The sequence below is a fragment of the Lissotriton helveticus genome, chromosome 4_1, assembly GCF_964261635.1.
Source record: "Lissotriton helveticus chromosome 4_1, aLisHel1.1, whole genome shotgun sequence".
NCBI classification, from domain to species: Eukaryota; Metazoa; Chordata; class Amphibia; order Caudata; family Salamandridae; genus Lissotriton; species Lissotriton helveticus.
Genome location: NC_136063.1, coordinates 1758266593 through 1758286840, shown reverse-complemented (window position 1 = coordinate 1758286840; position 20248 = coordinate 1758266593).

The window sequence follows — 20248 nt, the reverse complement described above, 5'->3', positions numbered from 1 at the left end:
TAAGTTACGTGGTGCGCGCACCCGGTCGTGCACGGCGATCAAAAAACATAAAGAAAGATGGAGATAAATTACAAGTTTGAGTGTTTAGATCTAAGGTGGCTCTTAAAAGAGCCCTTGTGTTAATTGAGTTTTTTCTGCACTTATAAGTAAGTTCCGATGCAGAGTCTCATGTTACAAAGGAAAATTCTATTTCCCTCATCCGTGAAATGAACACCATCTCTCCGATAGATGCCTTCCATGTTGAAACGCAGGTTGTTGTTGTATATAGAACCCATGTTATATTCTCTGAGGAAAGCAGAAACAGATTTATTTACATGTTTCCTTGCTTTCTCAATTTGTGGACTACGTTGATTGGACCAATTCCATTTTTGTCTTTGGCATATATTTGAAAACACCAAGACAGTTCGAGGAAAAAGTGACATCAATTGACGAAAGGTGTCTTTTAGAAGTTTTTCCAGACCTACCCCTGTTAATGTGCCTAGATCATTCCCACCACAGTGCACAATTATCAGGTTAGGTTCAGGGAGATGCATAAATGTTTTCACCAATGGTATCAATTGGTGACATCTTAATCCTCTTTGGCCAATCCACGTAATTTGCACATTTGGTAAGTCAAGGTTAGAAATTCGTCTGTTTGCAGCATATTTTTCACTCCAGTGAATATAACTGTGTCCTACAAGCCAAACCTTCATTTTCAAGGCAGATGCAGTAGTACTCCGATGGGTTCTGGAAGTGGAATGGCAAGTAGATGGTGAAAGTCACGATAAAAAAGTGTATGAGGTGTCGTGTTGATGAAAAACTGAAAATGATTGGTTGATTGTTATACCTCAAGATTGAAGACTACGTTGTATGTTACTGTTTTTTTAAAACGAAATGTTCTATTGGTTGTGGAAAAAAAGAAATGTAAAAAAACAGTGGATAGGCAGGTGTGTTTGCAGAGAATTGCGCCTTTTTGCTTTGATTTAGAATGTTGAGATATGAACTTTTGACCTGTGCCTTCAGCCAGGTGCAGAATGAGCTGTTACCATGGTAACAGGCAGAAAAGGCAGAGGGTGAAGGGTGACCGTTATGTGACTTTGAAAATATTGAAAGGATAACCAAATGAAATGTTAATTTGATCATGAAATTGTGCGGGAACAAATATGATTGGTTGGAGAGACATATATGAGTGTGTATTGACAGGAAATCTATGCCATTATTCTTTGGTTGCAGTGATAGAAGTATTATTGAGAGCTCCGTCAAACGGCTATCGTTTTGCTACTATCATTGTTCTACATCTGATAAAGCATTGGTAAAGGTGAGTGTATAAATGTTTGTTTTATGATGTACCGTTAAATGTGGTTTGATCACTATATTAGATTATTTGACTTACAGTGTCTAAGCAAACACATTTTTGACTTTGTTAAGGTTTTATATGTTTTCAACTACTGTTCCATTTTATGACATCACTGTTTTTAAACATTGTATCTTTGTAATTATTAGTTTAAAATTACAATTAATAAATTTGATTAAGGTTAGTGGACTTCAGTCATGTTCTTATGCTATCAACTACTGTTAGGTCTATGATTTAAATGTCAGTTAGAGACGGATCTGCAATGAATTTTGGGGGGGACGAAAAAAAATGATTTTTTGTAGGGGGACATGAACGTGTAATCAGTAGGTAGAGTAAAGCTGGAGGGGCTCTTAGAATGGGTAAAACAAGTGCAAGGCCTAATTAATATTGAAATGGTTCTTTATACAGATGTGAAACGTTCAGGTCCGGCTCTGTGTGTATCTGGGATGTATGTTATCTTGGGCTTTCACAGCAGACGTGAGGGGGGGGAGGGGGCTGAATTTCTGTGAAGTTAATGGAGGTTGTGCGCCGTTTTTTCACTTTCTTTCAAGTGTGAATTATAGTTTTGAATGTATTTATGGTATACTGAATAAACGGAATATAAAACGTAATAAAATAGACAGAAATAAATTGAGATTTGGGAGCGTTTGCACATAATTTGTAAAGTTGGTTACAGATCAAAAAAAAGAAATTAGCAGAGACACTGATAATGCAGGTAGAGCGAAAAATATTAGATTATATGTGATATCGTCGACAAAAAGTGGGAATGCTTTAGGTATTTTAAACTTTAAGTTTGAGGAAAAAATTAGAGTGTGGTTTGCGGCTGAGGGATGCAGTGGTGGGGGTGGGGTGAGAAGGAGAGGTGTCCCAGTACAATCAAATGAAAAATTGTGACCATGAGGTTGTACACAGGTTCGTGGAGAATATGCCTTCATAAATTGATGTAGAAGACCAAATATACATAGAGGTTTCTGTGTTCCGCCGTGTAACTGTATTTTCATCTCACTCCTGCTTTCCGTATCAGTTGCTTTGTGTTATCTTAGTGTGTGTATGTGTGTGTGTGTGTGTGCGCTCAGTCTGGGCTGGAAGTTTGTTCTGCAGGCAGACACAGATAGTCACATCAAAGTACTTGGCAGGTTTTGAAAATATTATTTATATAATTGAGATGGCTTTTGGAAGCGTTAGTCAGTGTATGTCGAGTTTCAGAATTACCGCTCGGTGGGCTGCACAGAGCTGAGGATATGTTGTGTTTCTCTTCTTAGTCCGTTTGGTTTCTCACTTTGTTGTCTGATGGCTGGCAAAGAAGTATTTGTTATAGTGGAGATGAAAGGGTGATAAGTACTGAAATACGAGATAGCGTGTGCTCTGTGGAAGCGGGGGAGCAGTGATTAACAGTCTGAGTGAACCACAACTGCAGCGGTGCTTGGTTACAGTAATAGATTCTTTTTTTGGCCAGAGGTACGATGGATGCTATGGTTCACAACCCGCAAAGAAAGGCTTGAGTGACCGTCGCAGGCCAGTGGGTTGAACTATGAATAATTCAGTTTGACAAAAGAAAACATGAATTGAGTACAGCTGAGATTACATCAAACACATGAATACAGTTTTAGTATACATTATTTCAGTTGTGAATATTGGATAAAAGAGGGAACATATATATTTCAAATTTTTATTCACTGATGCAGTGCTTTGAAGCGAAGTTTTTGATGTAATACAAGTAAACATATTATAAAGAAAGTAGTGGGCATAGTTACTAGTCCATACAACACAAATGATGGAAATGTAGTATGAAGCAAAATGAATAACTTTAAAAAACATATTGTACAGCCCCGCAATCAAATATATTAAATTATATTGCATGCAAGAAGGTGTCTTTTGATTTTAAGTTCAGTAATGATATATGAAAATGCTAGTGGTTAAACATCACCTCATTAACAATTAGTTTTCTGCATACGAAGCACTAACAAGCTTGTTGTATGGTATTGTGAAAGGTAATGAAAAATGCGCCAAAAGCGAGAACTTGGCTGGAGGTGCATGTATGTTATCTGCCGGTACGTTTGAAAATTAGTACTCAGAACAACTACTGTATTGAGATAATTTTTTGAAAGGTTTCAGTACTCGATGTAACATACAGGTTGATAAGCATGGGTAACATCAGTGTAATCATATACTTTTCAGTTATGAATCAAAAATCTTTCAATAGGCATAAAACAAAAACAGCACATATGTGTGTAAGGCGGAAATTGGAGTAGAAAGGGAAAATGGTGATAAACGATCTAAAAAGTCATTGTAACTATACACATTTATCAGGGCACATTTAACCATATTTTACGCAGCCTTGCTTAGAGAATATTTCAAATCAGATAAGATAACATAAGGTAGTGATTTGTTGAAATTAGAGCATCATGAAATGTTTTGAAGAAAATCGAGTAGGTGTGGAAAAAAAATTAACTCCACAAAAAATAAAAAAATCTCACCAGCAGGAAATTGCAATGTCCAATGTTAATAAAGCCAATAGGTCTGTTTATATAAAATATAAAAATAAAAAAATAATAAGAAAAATTAGGAAGGGAAAAAACAGACAAGATATCAATGGCTTGCATAACAGTTATCCTTCCATTGAATAGGCAAAGTAAGTGGCAACCGCTTCTAAAAGAAAGTCATTGTTATCATCCGAAAACAAGTCAGCCATCCAATTGAAAAGAGGAAATGAACATACATGGTCATTAATTACCGGAGCCTCTAGTAGCATCAGAGGAGAACTCGGTGAATTTTCAATGTAGCTGTGTGCCAAGAAATCTTGCGCCGCTGCGAAAATATTCCAATGACCCAGAATTCCATGTATCGCTGCAAAGGCCATAATCCCTCCGTCGGAACAAAGCTGTTCATGATCAAGTAACGGATTCATGAGATGATTGTAATTCACTTCAGGAGGTACGGAGTTGCAGAGACATAAGTCCAGGGCCCACATGAAATCACAGCTCAGGCAATGAAATACAGGCTGCACACAGGTGAAATAGGAAAATCGAAACGATAATCCATATGATGCACTCAAAGTCGCGAGTGGCAGAATGCCATACTGGTCAAGCATCCTGTGGCGAAATAGTTCTAAGTGTTCCAGCTCGTTTGCGAAGGCAGGACGGACATCCATTTTGTAATAACGAAAATAGGAATACAAAAGTTGCAGCTGCTGGTAGTAGATGAGGAAGTTCAGAAACATAGATCTGAGAGTATGGAGTGAGAGTAGCAGAATGCCTTTAAATGATTTGGTGCAAAAAAATCACCAAACCATTGGTTAGTAGTTGCAAAAAAATTAGTGCAGCTGGGAAGTGGAGGAGCGTTAAAGATTATGAGAGTCACCTTAGAAAATTGTAAAGGAAGGTCACTATTTAATAAGGTCTGCAGTTTTTTGCGAGTGTTAGCTAAGTGAATGAGATATGTTTGTGAACAGATGCTTGGGTAGCTTCATTTTGGGACAATAAGGCTGTTGTTCAAGTCTTGGGATGGAACTTTGAGTTCAAGGCCGTATTTTGCGGCCAGATGGAAACATCAAGGTTCCCATGCGTGGGTGGATGAAGTTTATTTTTACAGAGAGGCATATGCAGAGTGACTATTACAGACTAAAGCTTGTCGTTTAAAAAGTCATAGTAATTGACATTGCTTGAAAATAAATAATTACTGCTGAGTGTTAAGGTAAAATTCGGCATTATAGGAGATACCGGTGTACCTTTGAAAACACATGCAACATTACAGCGCTTCCTGTTAATTAAGTCATGCAATTGGTAGTGCCTGGATGTGAACGATTATGTGTAGCATTGATATTTTTGACACTGTGTACTTATGAGTAGTGGAGAAGTGACGCAATGAAATGATGTTAGGTGAATGTAGTGTGGTTACGGAATGGAAAACCTTTAAAGAGAGTTACATTTAGTATGGAATACTTTTTATTTTTTAACAAACTTAGGTAAGAGAATATTGCTATAGTGTCAGCGGGACTGTAAGTTGAAGTTTGTTAAACATTAGTGAGATAAGTAAATTAAGGTTTATTTAACATGTGCAGCTAATAATCTGTGAGAAAAGGCAATAGTCTACAGTCTTGTGAATAGGGGTGTGCGACCCAGTGCGCGCACCCCGTCACTTTTTACGGCGAAAAAACATGTTTCTTTCGCGTTCAGGGTCTATACTGGACCCCCTGAGAAATAGGGATGCGCGACCGTAACTTTTTCAGAAAAAAAAAGATGTTGTTTTCGCGTTCAGGGTCTATACTGCACCCCCTGAGAAAACATACTCGCTTAAATAATTTGTACCTTTTTCTCTTTCCATGTTCTCACCGTTTGTTCGGTAGAATATATGCACTCGCACTAACAAAATGGCGGACAACACTTCCTCATTTCCTCCGAATCGAATGTTGACAGACGTTGAGCAGCAAATTATAATTCCGCTAACTGTAAATTTTTGCATATTTGGAAAAAAAGGCAAAATTATAAAACTTTAAGACCTAAAACTATCTTCATATCTCCTCTCCTTTTGTACCATTAAATTTTAATTAGAAACCACGTTTCCATTTCATTACACAGGATTGTTTCTCGGTTTTGCACATTCAATGCATAGACACTTTTTCTTCCTTTTTAGTCAGTTATGCGGGTGTGCGTGAATGGCATTGTGATTTGCTGTTTAATGTCAGTAAAGATTCAATTCGGGGGAATTCAGAAAGTGTTGACCGCCATTTTGTTAAAAAACACCCAGCACATAATCTATATGTATTTAGGAAATAAATATAGAAAGTAAGATTGTGTAGCAGTGCATATCAAAAATATTGCATGTAGTATCCTGGTAATGTATGGTAGATTATATTGTAAATGATGATTGATTTTAAAAAAATGTGGGTGAAAAATTTGGTAAATAAATGTGGTTCACAAAGAAATCTGAAACTTAGGCTTTACAATATATATTGGATAGCAAATTAGGGAATGTATCTGTTAGGCATGATATTTGGTAGAATGGGTGTATGTTGTCTAATACATATGTCTGTATTATGTTAAGTAAAATTCTGTTGTTTATTTTGGTGCTGAAAAGTAACAACCTGAGGTGAACGTGAGAGTATACAAACAGAAAATCCTTTTTTACAGGTGAGTTGATAATTTTTAAATGATAATTTAATTTTTGAGCAGATTACCATAATATGCATGTTTTTTAAGAAAATTTACACTGCTTCTCTTTTGCAGGAGGATTTTAATTTATATTATAAACATGTTTGTACATGCTTGTAGTAGATATGTATTTTGAAATACGGTTCCATTGTTTATTGCTACAACCTTTTTATGGGTCGGGTCCATGTGTTATTTTCTATGCAGTTTTGGTTCATCTATTCTTTGACTGAAAGAGTTTTCTGTTTACGTGGATTAATACTTGCTAAGTCATCATTATGTCTCTAACTTATGCTGTATCATTTGTGTACAGTCATTTTTCTGAAATTATAGAGGTGTATTATGACATGGCTGTTGGCGTGATGGGCATTTCGGATGCATTTTTGTGACTGTACTATCTATTTGCACTCTATTATATGCATTTGCACAGGTGTATTATGATGAGGTCAGTCGGACGCCATGGAGGGACTTACGGTGGGGCAGGGAGGGAGGGAGGGGGAGGTGTAGGGTGGAGAGATCTAAAATGTGGCCTATAGATAAATTCAGGAAAGTATACAATTCAATTAATAAAATAAATTTTTTAGTGTACACAGCACCGCATTTTGGAATGCAGTGCACACTGCAAAATTCATTTAAATAATTAAATTATGTACTTACTGCAAATTATCTATATCCTGGTTTTTAGGTCCCTCCACCGTAGACCTCCCCCTCCTCGTCTGCCTGCCCCACCATAATTCCTTCCACGAGTTGCGGCTGAACATGGTTTCATATGGTTATGATGAAATGTTTTCCATTAGATGAAATTTACATGTTGAGTGTGCTGTTAAAGGTAAAAGCAACTGCCTCTGTGGGAAGTAGCAATCTGTTTAGTGAATGTTTAATTGGTATATTGTGAGTCACTTCTTCAGTTTGCATATAGTTTGAATCACAGTTTGTAGTGGTGAAGTTAGAAAATAGATCTCTACAATTAAATTAGAAAGTGTATACATAGTTCTACAGCACAGAAATGCAGAAAACAAATTTCACTTTGAAATGTGTTTTTACAGCATAATTTCAATTAAAGAAATTAAAAGGGATAGTGTTAATGTCTAGGATCATAGTATCAGTTTCTTTCTAAAATAAAGAGGTAGGTCCTATATTAATCAATGTAGTTAATGTCTTAAAAAGTATGAAAATGTATGTAGTTCAAAGATTAGTTAAGGTAATTTTTGGTTAACTAATCATAAAAAAGATATAATTTAGTCTTTATATTTTTTTAAAAGGACACAGAAGATAGAAAATAACAAATAAAATGGAAGATTACTCAGAAAATATGAATGTCCATTTTGAAATGGCAACTGAACTGATTGAAGAATCAATAGAAGGACTATTTGAAGAGGAAAATACAACAGAAAATGAGGAGTTTTTGGACTGCACTTTTGATAGTGCATATTTAGAAATGGTGGAAGAGAATTTGGAAGAGGAAAACAATAATGAAGTATCTGATGAAATGATGCTACATGTGCTTCTGGAATATGAATTATTAAATCAATAAAATTATTTTTGTTTAAATAAAAACCTTCAAAACATTATTGTTGTACTATTAATCGGTATTCTCTTTTTTGAGAATGACAGTAAAGGTTGTGATGAGGTGCATAAAAGATTAAAGTTATAGAAATAAAAAGCATTAGGAACAACTACAATGCTTGAAAGTTAGAATAGTACTTATATGCCTGAAAAATTACATTCATTTAATACATGTGTAATGATAACACAGATATGGAGTGTCATAAATTTAGAAACAATATTCACTATAGGATCTTCTACTCTGACCAGAGACTGTTTCTTTGTCTTTATTCAAGTTATAAAATCAAGCAGTGGTTATAATTTGTATGTTATATGGTAGTAGGGGTCTATAATATTTTTTTACTTTTTTCCAAACAGATTGTCATTTATATCACAAACATCAATCACTATGCCAACGAGAAATGAAAAAAGAAAGCTGCATAAAAAGACATACCATTTGAAGAGAAAAGAGGCACAAGATGTACCTAATCAACAAAGGACAGAGAAAAACAAGAGTGCTCCTGGTAAGAGCAGCAAGGATTTTTTTAAAAAATTGTGTCAAAGGAAAATTCAATTGGATAATGTTGAAAAGGAAAAACAGTTTTCAGTATCTACAAGGAGAAATGGAAGAAAAAAGAAAACGGTGTCTGAAAACAGTGGTGAGGAAAGTATGTACGGTAAAAGACGTACGATTCAGTTTGCGGAAACAAGGAAACATATGTTTCATAAGAGAGTTGTTATAAATTTATTACAAAAGGAAAAAGTTTCTAAAAGGAAATCTGCTTTTTATAAGAAAAAGAAATATATAGAGGAAGTTGTGGATGATGCGTTCGAGACAAAAAAAAATTGTTTATTTTAGTACTTAAAAGAATAAATACACTAAGTAAGGCAATCAGAGTTTTAAAAGCTAAGAGTAAATGGAAGAGACACATAAATAGAACTAATTTTTGTAAAAAAAATTCTGGTAAATGGATGCATACTTACAATTCTGACCATTTTTTAATGAAGAGAGTTACTTTCAAAGTAGCGATTTGTTGCATGCAGTTGACACCAGTGGTCGAGCGTATGAAGTGAAGGATGGCTGTCCTATTGAGAAAGAGAAAATTGAGGTCAGAAATACAGAAGAGGAAATAGGTGGAGAAGTTTTACAGGGACGTTTTCATGCTCCTGTTTATAGTTGGAATTGTAGCAGTATTTGCAGTGTACGACAGGATTCAATTGATTTCTTTCGCAATTTCTTACGTAAGTACAGTAAAGAAAGTCTAAAAAAAAAATTGTAATGTTGCAAGAATTAGATTGTTGCAGAGTGAGAGAAAAAACTGGTTTGCAAGGCCATTCTCTGGCTTGTCTGTCAAAAAAAATATGCCAGAGTGTTTTTCATCACTTTAGGATGTTAGCAGTGCATCATACCAAAATGAGAAAATTAGTCAGAAATATGTATTATGCAAAAAATCCAGCACTTAAACTTAAAGAGTTAAATAGTGCTCTTTTGCATGGATGTGCATTAGATGTGAAGAATATTTGTGCAGAAATTGAGGTAAGTTATTTTGGTTGAAATGAAGAGAATATAGAAACTGATATAGTTATAGAAGGAAATGTGTTAGAAAATGTTGGACATTTTAATACTGAAGAATTTGAACAGGAAATAACAAAATTTAAGGTGATTGCAGGTGAAAAACCAAATTTAACTTGTGTGTGTTGTCGACGCATTCATTACAAAAGTCAAACTAGGTTAGTTGATTTATATTTAAAAAGTGAAGATGAAGATAATACTCAGTGGAGAGAGTTTGCAACTTATTTGCTGGTAGAAAAGTATTTTGATTTGAGTTTTGAGCAACGTATTTGTAAATATTGTTATAATAAATTAAATGAAAATAAAATGCCTGCTAGAGCTGTTCATAATAATCTTGAGTTGATAAATATTCCATCGGAACTGAAGGATTTAAATACTTATGAGACTATTTTGATTCAATGTGTACATCCTTTTCAGGCTATTGTTCGTATGGAGCCTAAGACTGGGAAATTAAATCCTACAGATTTACAAAGAGGATACAAGGGTAGAGTTGTAAATTTGCCACTTGATTTAAAAAAAAATATGGAGACAATTGGTATTGACAATGTAGAAGAGGAACCTCTTGTTATTCTAGTTAATGGTGTACCTACAAAGAGTAAGAAAATCTGACAAGATTTAGTGGATGTTAGGAAAGTGAAAAAGGCAACGTTGTATTTAATCAAAAATAATAAATAATATAAAAATGTGTATGTAGAAGAAGAAGATGTAAGTGATGAAGAGGATAATGATTGGTCTATTGGACAAATTGAAAAAGTCGACATGTCCAGAACTGAAGAAATTTATGAACATTACAGTGTTCATCCACTGCATTCCAAAGAAGCAATGGGGAATGCTATTGAGTTATTTCAGATGAAAAAAGCAGAAGGAAGTCCTATTAGTGTGTGGGAAGAAAGTTTGGAAGGTCGTTGTTTCCCACAGTTATTCCCAACAGGTGAAGGTGCGCGATATGATGATCGACCTATGCAGATTCCTGCATCTGAGTACCGGACAACAAGATTATATGCAGAAGATCCCAGATTTTGTCAATGTATTCCATATTTGTTTCATCTTCTGTTTGAGAGTGACTTATCTGGTCTTTCTTATGCAGTAGAGTGCATCTGCAAAATGTTTCAGCAAAGGATTTTATGGATAAAGTGCAACAGAAAGATAGTGTTTTGGATTCTCACCTAATTAATTTAATGGCATGTCAGCGTGGTACTAATGAATATTGGTACCGTCGTCATGGAGATTTAAAATGCATGCTAAGAAACTTGGGAGCACCAACATGGTTTTTAACTCTAAGCTGTGCAGAGTATGCCTGGGAAGATTTACTTGAATATCTTCGAGAGGCGAATGTAAATATTGAAAATATAAACTACAAGACACCAGGAGAATTGTGTTCGTTGGATCCGGTTAATGTTTGCAGATATTTTAATCATAGATTTGAAGCAATGATGTCGTTTATTACAAACAAGAAGAATCCACCGCTTGGTGAAGTTTTGGATTTCTTCTGGAGAAAAGAGTACCAAGCAAGAGGTGCTCTTCATATTCATATGTTACTATGGATCAAGGATGCTCCCAAACTTGGAAAAGACTCTGATGACACTGTACTGTCTTTTATTGAACAATATGCCACTTGTGACATACCTAACAGTACAACTGATAAAGACTTAAGAGGAAAAGTGTTACAAATGTTTCAAAGACATCGTTGTGGAAAATATTGTCTGCGAAAATTCAAATCAAAGGATAAGTTCTATACAAAATGTCGTTTTGGATTTGCACGACCGGTGCTTTCAAAAGGAAGAGTCAACAATTTGATGTCATCTTTGCGACATAATATCACAAGAAGATCACCCAAAAATACATACAATTTAAGAAGAGGACAAGAGTCCAAATATATAAATGACTACAACCCTGTCATTTTGACCATGTGGAATGCTAACATGGATATACAATATGTTGCGGACAACTCTATTGCTGTGGCTCGATGTGTAACGTCTTACATCATGAAATCTGAAAAGACGGAACTGAAGGTGATGTGGGAAGATATTTCTCACGAAAAGAGCCTAAGCAAGAAATTGTATACATACAGTTTGAAGATGTTATCACATCGAGAAATTGGAGCATATGAATGTTGTGATCGATTATCATCAGCAAGTCTTTATGCGAAATCTCGAAGTATCCTGTGGGTGAGTTTAGGTCTAGCAGGAACATGAAACCATGTTTTGAAAACTGTGCAAGAAATTGAATATTTAGCAAAGAAAGAACCAGACAGTACAGACATTCTGAAAACAAATATGTTGGATACATACTATCCAAATAGAAGTACTCTGCTTGAAAATATTTGTCTGTATGAAGTACTTGAAAAATACACTTTTAAAAGGAATATTAGAGAGAATGTTGAAAAAGGTATATACGCTGTAATTGGACAGGAAGGATGTCTGGTGAAACAAACAAAAGGACATTTGATTAATCACTGAAAACTGAGTTGCGAAAATCCAGACAAAAGAGAATTTTACTATTTAGCTCTTTTGCAACTCTTTAAATCATGGCGTCCTGAAGAGGAACTACTTGGAGACTTTGTTAGTTATGAAGATTCCTTTAACGCATCTAAAAGTAGTATAGAATGTCCTGTTTTTAGTAATTATCTTAAAATGTTGAACGACGTAATAGAGCAAGAAGCAACAATTGCAGCGGAGATTGCTAGAGAAAGTTCACAAGACGCTCAAAGTTCAGTATCGTTGAGTCAGGATCCACTGGGAGAACCAATTATCCGAAATGAAGCAGCCACTGCCATGGATGAGGTGGAAAGAGCAATGCAGCAAGCTCAAGAGGATATAATAAATTTAGAAGAATTGGAGAAGGAATTTAATCTTGAGCAAAGACAGATATATGACGAAGTGACAGAGCGTATTGAGCATGGTTTTCGTCATGGCAAAAAAGAATGCGCATGTATGTCATTTGAACCTATTCGACTATATGTAAGTGGAGAAGCTGGAACAGGGAAAAGTTTTCTATGAAAAAGGAATTAGCACATATCTACGGCAAAGAACTCAGTCACCATTGTCTTGTGTTATAACAGCACCAACTGGATTGGCAGCACATAATATTAAAGGTATTACTTTATATCGTTTACTGATGCTGCCAGTTGAACATGAAAATAAATTACAATATCACAAGCTATCTGGAGACGCTTGTTATGAAGTTTCTAGAGTTCTTAAAGAAATGAAACTTCTTATTATTGATGAAGTAAGCATGGTATCCAATTTAATGCTTGCTTTTGTACATTTAAGAATGCAGCAGATACTTAAAACTGACTATGATGTTTTATTTGGAGGGAAACATGTCATAGTTTTTGGAGATCTACTGCAACTAACTGTTACACATGAAGACACCAGAAAGTGCCTTGGCAGTATTGGAAATGTTAATATATGGTCACATTTCAAATATACTGAACTGATACAAAATATGCGACTGGCAAAGGATACTAAATATGGAAATATTCTTCAAGATATAAGGATTGGAAGACTAACTGAAGATGCAAAAGAAACTCTACAAACTCGATTACTTTGAAAGTTGTTTCCCAATGAAGATAATGTACCTGAGAAAATATATAGTAAAGAGGTAAAAGATAAGTCAGTCATATGCTTGATGCCAACTCTAAAAGAATGCTCAGTTTTCAATGAGAAAATGTTGAAGTTGGAAAATGAAGAAATTAAGAAACTGGAAGCAAAAGATAAAATAGAGTATGAAGGAAGTACTATTGTTTTGTCTGATAAATTAAAGTTAAAATTGGATAGTCTACAGAAATCTATATCTAAAACTGCTGGTTTAGAGAAGAATCTGTATGTAGGTTTAAATTGTCGGATTATTTTACGCAGAAATTTACTTGTAGAAAGAGGTCTGGTGAATGGAGCAATGGGTAATGTTGTTGGTTTTGTAAATTACCCAAATAGAGATGAGATTGAATTTTTACGAATACAATTTGATGGAATTGAGGAAGTTCAACCAATCAGTCGCTACTCAAGTCGTTTTTTACTTGTGAAAGACTTGTATGTCCGTCGGAAACAATTTCCAATTTGTTTGGCATATGCAGTGACTATTCACAAATCGCAAGGTTTAAGTGTAGATTGTGCTTTGGTCAATATTGGAAATAGTGTATTCAAAGAGGGTATGGGATATGTTGCTTTATCACGAGTTAGAACTTTATCTGGGCTTTATCTAATTGATTTTGATGAGACAAAGATCAGTGCAGATTTAAAATGTGTGAAGGAGTATAATAGGTTAAGAAGAGAATATGCTCCAAGTTTACCTCAATATCCTTTAATTAAAAAGAGTATAGTTGGTCAGAAAAGGAGAAATGAGGAACAATGTACTGAAGTAGTAGAGAAACGAAGAAAAAAAGATGAGACTGTCATTGGTAGGAGTAAGAAAAAGGTTAGTACTACAGAGATTGTTGGATTTAAATTTGAAAATAGGTCTGGTGTCAACTGTTATGCAAATGTAGTGGTTAATGTGTTTTTTTTTCTAAAAAGTTTACAGCAACAGATTAGAGAAAATCAGGAGCAAACATTTTGTTGTTCTTTAAATTCTGTGTTTGAAAAATGTACCAGTGGTAATAGTGAAGTAGGAAGTGTTTCAGAAGTAAGGAATGTTTTAGACATTTGTGCAGGACTAAATCAATTTTCTCAGAATATTCAGCAAGATTGTCAGGAATTTATTATGTATATGTTTACAGTTTTGGAAGAAGAAGGTGTAGGTATTGATAGTCTTTTTGGCCTTTCTTATAAATGGGAACATATTTGCGATAATTGCTCATTTACAAGTAGTACTGACATACACAAAGAAAGATTTATATATTTAACATTACCTGATTTTAAAACAGTGTCCTTTAATAAACTAGTTAAAGATGCGTATCAGAAGATGGTTTGTTCTCAATGTAATTCAGAAATGTTATCAACCTTATTTATCCATAGATATGGACAGTATGTAATTTTAATGCTTCAACGATGCAGAGCTGATGGAAGTAAATTGTCAACTTTAATTAAAAACTATGTGGCTTCTCAAATATCTATTTCTAGAAGAACATTTGTAACTGTAGCAATTATTTTTCATGAAGGGCCATCAATATCATCAGGACATTACATAGCTTATTTGAAGTGTCCAACTGGTTGGATGCTCTGCAATGATAGTCAATTAAGTTTTAAGAATCGTTTGCCTTCTGAGTTAAGAAATTCTTATCTGATATTTTTGCAACCAAAATTTCAGTGAAATTACTTGGTCTAGTCAGAGTAATACTGTAAAGATATGAAAATGTGTTGTTTAGAAATATCATGTATTTAAGGGTGTTCAAATATAGAAATGAAACTTTTATGTGCCAAAGAGATAGCATAAGGTAAGGTTTCCTTAATGTTGATGGTACAGGACATGTTGGAATTAACTTATACTATTTGGCCACGCGGAAAACAATGAGATATGAAAATGTGGACTTAAGATAAATGTTTTTAGAGTATACTTACTTGGAAGCTTGTTGAGAGGTACTCAAAAGAAACAAATTAGCTCATACTATTTGGCCATGCGGAAAAGTATGAGATATCTAAATCTGGATTTGAGATAAATGTTTCTAGAACATACTTACTCGCAAGTTTGTTGAGAGGTACTCAAAAAATAACGACTTAACTCATAGTATTTGGCCATGCGGAAAAAAATGAGATATCAAAATGTTGACTTGAGATAAATGTTTTAAGAACATAGTTGCACGGTTATTTGTGGAGAGGTATTTAAAAGTAACTGGTGTACTTTAATTAGTTTGTAATTGTGGAGTATGTGCTGTGCTTACTCAAGAAATTGCGATTTAGAGAAAAACATTTAAGACATGTTTTTTTCTAGGTATTTATGGTATGTATAGAGATCTTGTACAGGTTTTTTTAAATACAATCATTTTGATTGTGGTTTTTTTTCCCCGCTGTCACATGATGATTACTATTGAAATCACTGTTTATAGTGAAAATCAATTTATCTGAGGACAGCAAAAATAAACCAGTAAATATGTTGTCTAAGTTATTTTGTTACATAGGATTTAGAAATGTGTATTATAACAGATTTCTTTATTGTCTTCCACAGATATTACATTTTTAAGGTAAGAACAACTAATCATATCTGAGAGTTTCGTGTACCTGTGTCTTATCCTTATTTTTTTCATCCTCTTCCTTTGTTAGTGGTGTTTACATTTGGTTATTCCCTTTAACTCATGCTTTTTCTCTTACATCTTTTCTATTAGTATTCTATTCAGTCTTTCTTACTCTTCAGTTTGTTACTTATGTTGCTTTAAAGAGAGTCACCTTTATTGATCCTTTATCACCTTTGTTTCCTGAATCTTAACTTCTTTGTCTTACTGTACCTTACAATTTGTTCCCTTACTCTGCTTTCTTTAATTATACTCAATTTCCAAGCTAAAATCTATAGTTTAGTTCTCTCACCCTACTTCTTTTCTCTTTATCTGTCTCTCTTACACTCTATGTCTGTTTGTATTCCATTCATCTTCTGTTACTCAAACTTTCCCCCCCTTTTTCTGTTAGTGTTGTTTCTTTATTTTATCTAGGTCTTTGAGACATTTAGGTACTCTTAGTCTGTTTAGTTCACAGACTGTTTGTTTTGTGTATTATCAGTGATCATACTCTCATTTTGTCTCTCACTTTACTTTCCTTTAGATAGTCATTCTTTGAGTGCTATTATTTCTTTCAAATTATTCTGTCTCGGTCTTTTTTTGTCCCTTAGTCTTCTTTTCTTTCACTTTCTGTTTCATTCACTTCTACTTTGTTTTGTTTTATAAAATAACACTATAACCATATTTGTACTTTCCTTCCACAGATACCATGTTTTTTAAAGATTTTAAGTTTTTCTTTATTACTATTTCTTAGGTAAGTATAAATAATAAAAATACTTTTTCAACACTGTGTCATTTCTTTGAGTATCCTGGTCATACTAGTGTTGTGTTTTATGTGAGCACTTCCATGGAGGATTGGCTGCACGGTCACAAGGAGCCTCTTAAAAATTAATTTAAGAAATCAGCAACATTTCAGTGAGTTAGTTCACAAATGCGGATGTGTCAAAACATTACAGGTAAAAGATATGTGTTACAGAACTTTAGAGCATATTATCAATGGGGTTTTATTCTGCCATTTTGAATTTAAAAGCCAAGATAGCAGAGATAAAATTATCTCTCTAGTATGTAGCAGATGCTAACACCAGTTAGCGACATCTAATAATAGATAATGCCTACATTGGGATTTGCTTTGTTTGTCTGTGAAATTTAATATAATTGACATACAAAGTTAGCATTGCAAGATGTTAGTGACTGGAAACAGTTCCTAACATTGCTATCTGCTTTTACCCACTTTGAAACATATTTGTGCCATGTTCCAAAATCTCAAAAATCTAATAGCTGCCCCTGAGCAGTTCTTACGTATGTCATGTAATGGTAGGTAGATAACATGACTAAGGCAAATAGTTTGGTAATGGATGAATATTGCTGACTTTACAACAATATTTATTTATTTGGACCGATTTTTATCACTTAGGACAGTGGTTCGCATACAATGTTCACCTGTGGGTTTCTTGACCTACTCAGCAGTTTACAGTGGTTCCACACCTTTTTATCTAACAGTTGGTAGGTGCTTTGTACATCCTGTTACCTTTATTAAAGTAATTGGGACACTTTCTATCACTCATTCAATCATCTGTTCACTGATCCAGCCATCTGCTCTCTTAACTAACCACCCTTTTACTTCACTGATGTATCTATGTTTTTGTCTATCTACCCCTTTTCACTTACTAATTTATCTTTATAATCACCCTTTCAGTTAACTATTCTTTTACCTTTTCACATATCAATGTATCTTTCCACGCATTTACTTGACCATCATCTACACTTTCATTTATTTATCTATGTATCCTTTCACACATCCATTCACTAAATCACTGATCCATCACGTGCTCTTTTACTGATGCATCCATCCTTTAACATATCTATCCATCCTTCTAGCCATTCAAGCAGCCTTCCAGCCATACATTCATCTATTTATTTTTTCTCTGATCTATATTTGCTCTCATTCATTTATTCATGCATGTTTTCTGAGATTATATAACTATTCTCTTTTCATTTATCCTTTCAGTAATCGTTCCAGCCATTTAGACATTTGAAATTTATTTACTCACCCACCTTTGTACTTTATGACCTGAGTCTTTCTCTGCAGAGTTGTAGGGAGAAGAGGCCTGTGAAGAACAACCTACAGCAAAGGGTGGGGTGCGGTGGGTGAGAGTTTACAATACTTTCTTACATAGGCAGACTGAAAACGTAGAAGTTATCAGTTATACATGATGTTCAGTAACAGGATGTGAGGTTACTGTTAAATGGTGTTGTTTCTATGGCTTTAAGGACTGTTTAAAAAAAGGGAGGGATCTTTTTAAAGGAGGTGTTGGATGTAATTGCGTGGGCACATTAAAGCACCTAAACTACAAATATGCGTCTAGCATAGGGTGGTGCTCGACTGGTGGTATGGTGTATGTCTGATTGCATGCAGATATGTAGAACAGGAAATACCTTCACACAAACAATAAGCAAAGACTATTGGCTTTGACATTAGGTGCTAGTTCCTTTAAGTACAAAAGCAGTAACCATGGCATTGTTGAATATGTTAATGAAAATACTGCTGTTCAAAATTCATGACAGAATGAAAGAACGTTAATCTGTTTTTTTAATTTTCTTTCATAGTCTTCTTTAAAGAAAGTGGGGCATAATATCAAGGGGTTTATCTCCGCTTTTTTGGCTTTAAAAGCCAAGAAAGCGGAGATAAAATTATCTCCCTATTACCTAGCTGTCGCTAACACCAGTTAGCGACAGCTAGTAGGAGATAGCGACCATCTTGGGCCCCACTTTGCATGTCAGTGTTATTTATCACTAATGAAATGCAAAGTGGGCGTGCCAAGATGTTAGCGACTGGAAACAGTTGCTAACATCGCTATCTCCTTTTACCAACTTTTGGAGATATTCGCGCTAAGCGCGAATATCTCCAAAAGCTAACACCTGCCCTGAGCAGTTCTTAGCCATGTTATCCAATGGGAGGTGGATAACATGGCTAAGAGCATTAGCTCGGTAATGCATGAATATCGCTGACTTTCCAGCGATATTCATGCATTGCGGCCGTTTTTTATCGCATTTGCGATAAACCTTGGTAATACCAATGTTTATCTGCGATAAAAATTGCCGCAGCTCTGCGGTAAAATTTTGTCTCTAACCACGCAATAGCGATAATTATCGCTTTTGCTTGGTAATATGCCTTAGTGTTTCCTAATATGGCATGCTGGTGGTTTTACTTTTTTTATCTAAGGCAATGCCTTCTGTTCGTTGAGGCAGGAAGCTCCTTTGAGAATTCCAATGTGCGGGAGGGGTGCTTCTGGTGCAGTAAAATCCAGGGCCGTTCTAGCATGGGCTGTGAGCCTTATCACAGGGGAGGAGCGTGCAGCTCTCTGAGATGGATACAGTTACACATAACAGGGTAGTGACGTCTGTGGAATTTACGGACGGTTGGTCACCCTAGTGTGCGCCGTGCCCTTGGCACCTCATTACGGCGGACTGTGGAGCCGCGGTGCACAGTTTGGGAATCAGTAGTTTTAGAAATAAAGTTTGATAATTTTAAAACTCCAAAGCGTTAAAAATCGCCGTTGGTTGACGAAAAATTATTGGAAGTAAGCCAACATAGTGATAATTATTGCTAGTTGTTTACGGTAAGTAGATTTCTAAACGCAAAAAACGGGACATTAAATAAAAATAGACTATGACTATGATTTTACTTCTAGTGATGATAGTGCATGTTAACATTACCGCGTGAAAACAAGCGTTGTTTTTATGCACTAATGTGTGCTTTGTAATTAGGAGAGGGGGTTGATTTAGTTTTATTTTCCACACCTCCATGTTAACGCTGCCAAATGCTTTATCAAAGCAGCCTGTGCAACTCGTACGATAAACAAGTTTATTTAAACTGTTTTCCTAAGAATAGCCGTGTACGTGATAGTATTTTCGCCTTCAAAGAGATTTTGCTTGTAGTTTAACATACGCCTACTATGCATGTCATTAACTGTCTGTGCTGCACACATGCAAAGTGCTTTTACCGCAGGCGGTGTTATGACGTTCTAACAAAGGTGTTCAGGAACATTTACAAGGATACGGAAGACTTTATCGCTGCCTTGAACGGCAGGAAGTTCCCCATATAGGAGCGAAAACGGCGTCCATAATATGCTTTATAAATTGCAGTCGAACGTTATGTTAGATATAAAGGCTTATAACATACGTTTCAATTTGAATTTTTTAGAACATAGGGGCATAATATCAAGGACGGTCGATACATTTTCGCCGCTTTTATCGACAGGAAATTGCCGATAAAGCGGCGATAATGGGTTTGATAATATGGCGTATGGAAATCTTATCGAAGCCCATGTGAGATGTGAAAACATCTAATATGGGCTTCGATAGGAATTCCATACAGCATATTATCAAGTCCAGTATCGCCGCTTTATCGGCAGTTTCCTGCCGATAGAAGCGGCGATATTGTATCGCTCGTCCTTGATAATATGGCCCATATTATGAAGGCGATTATCGTCGGTTTTAGAGCA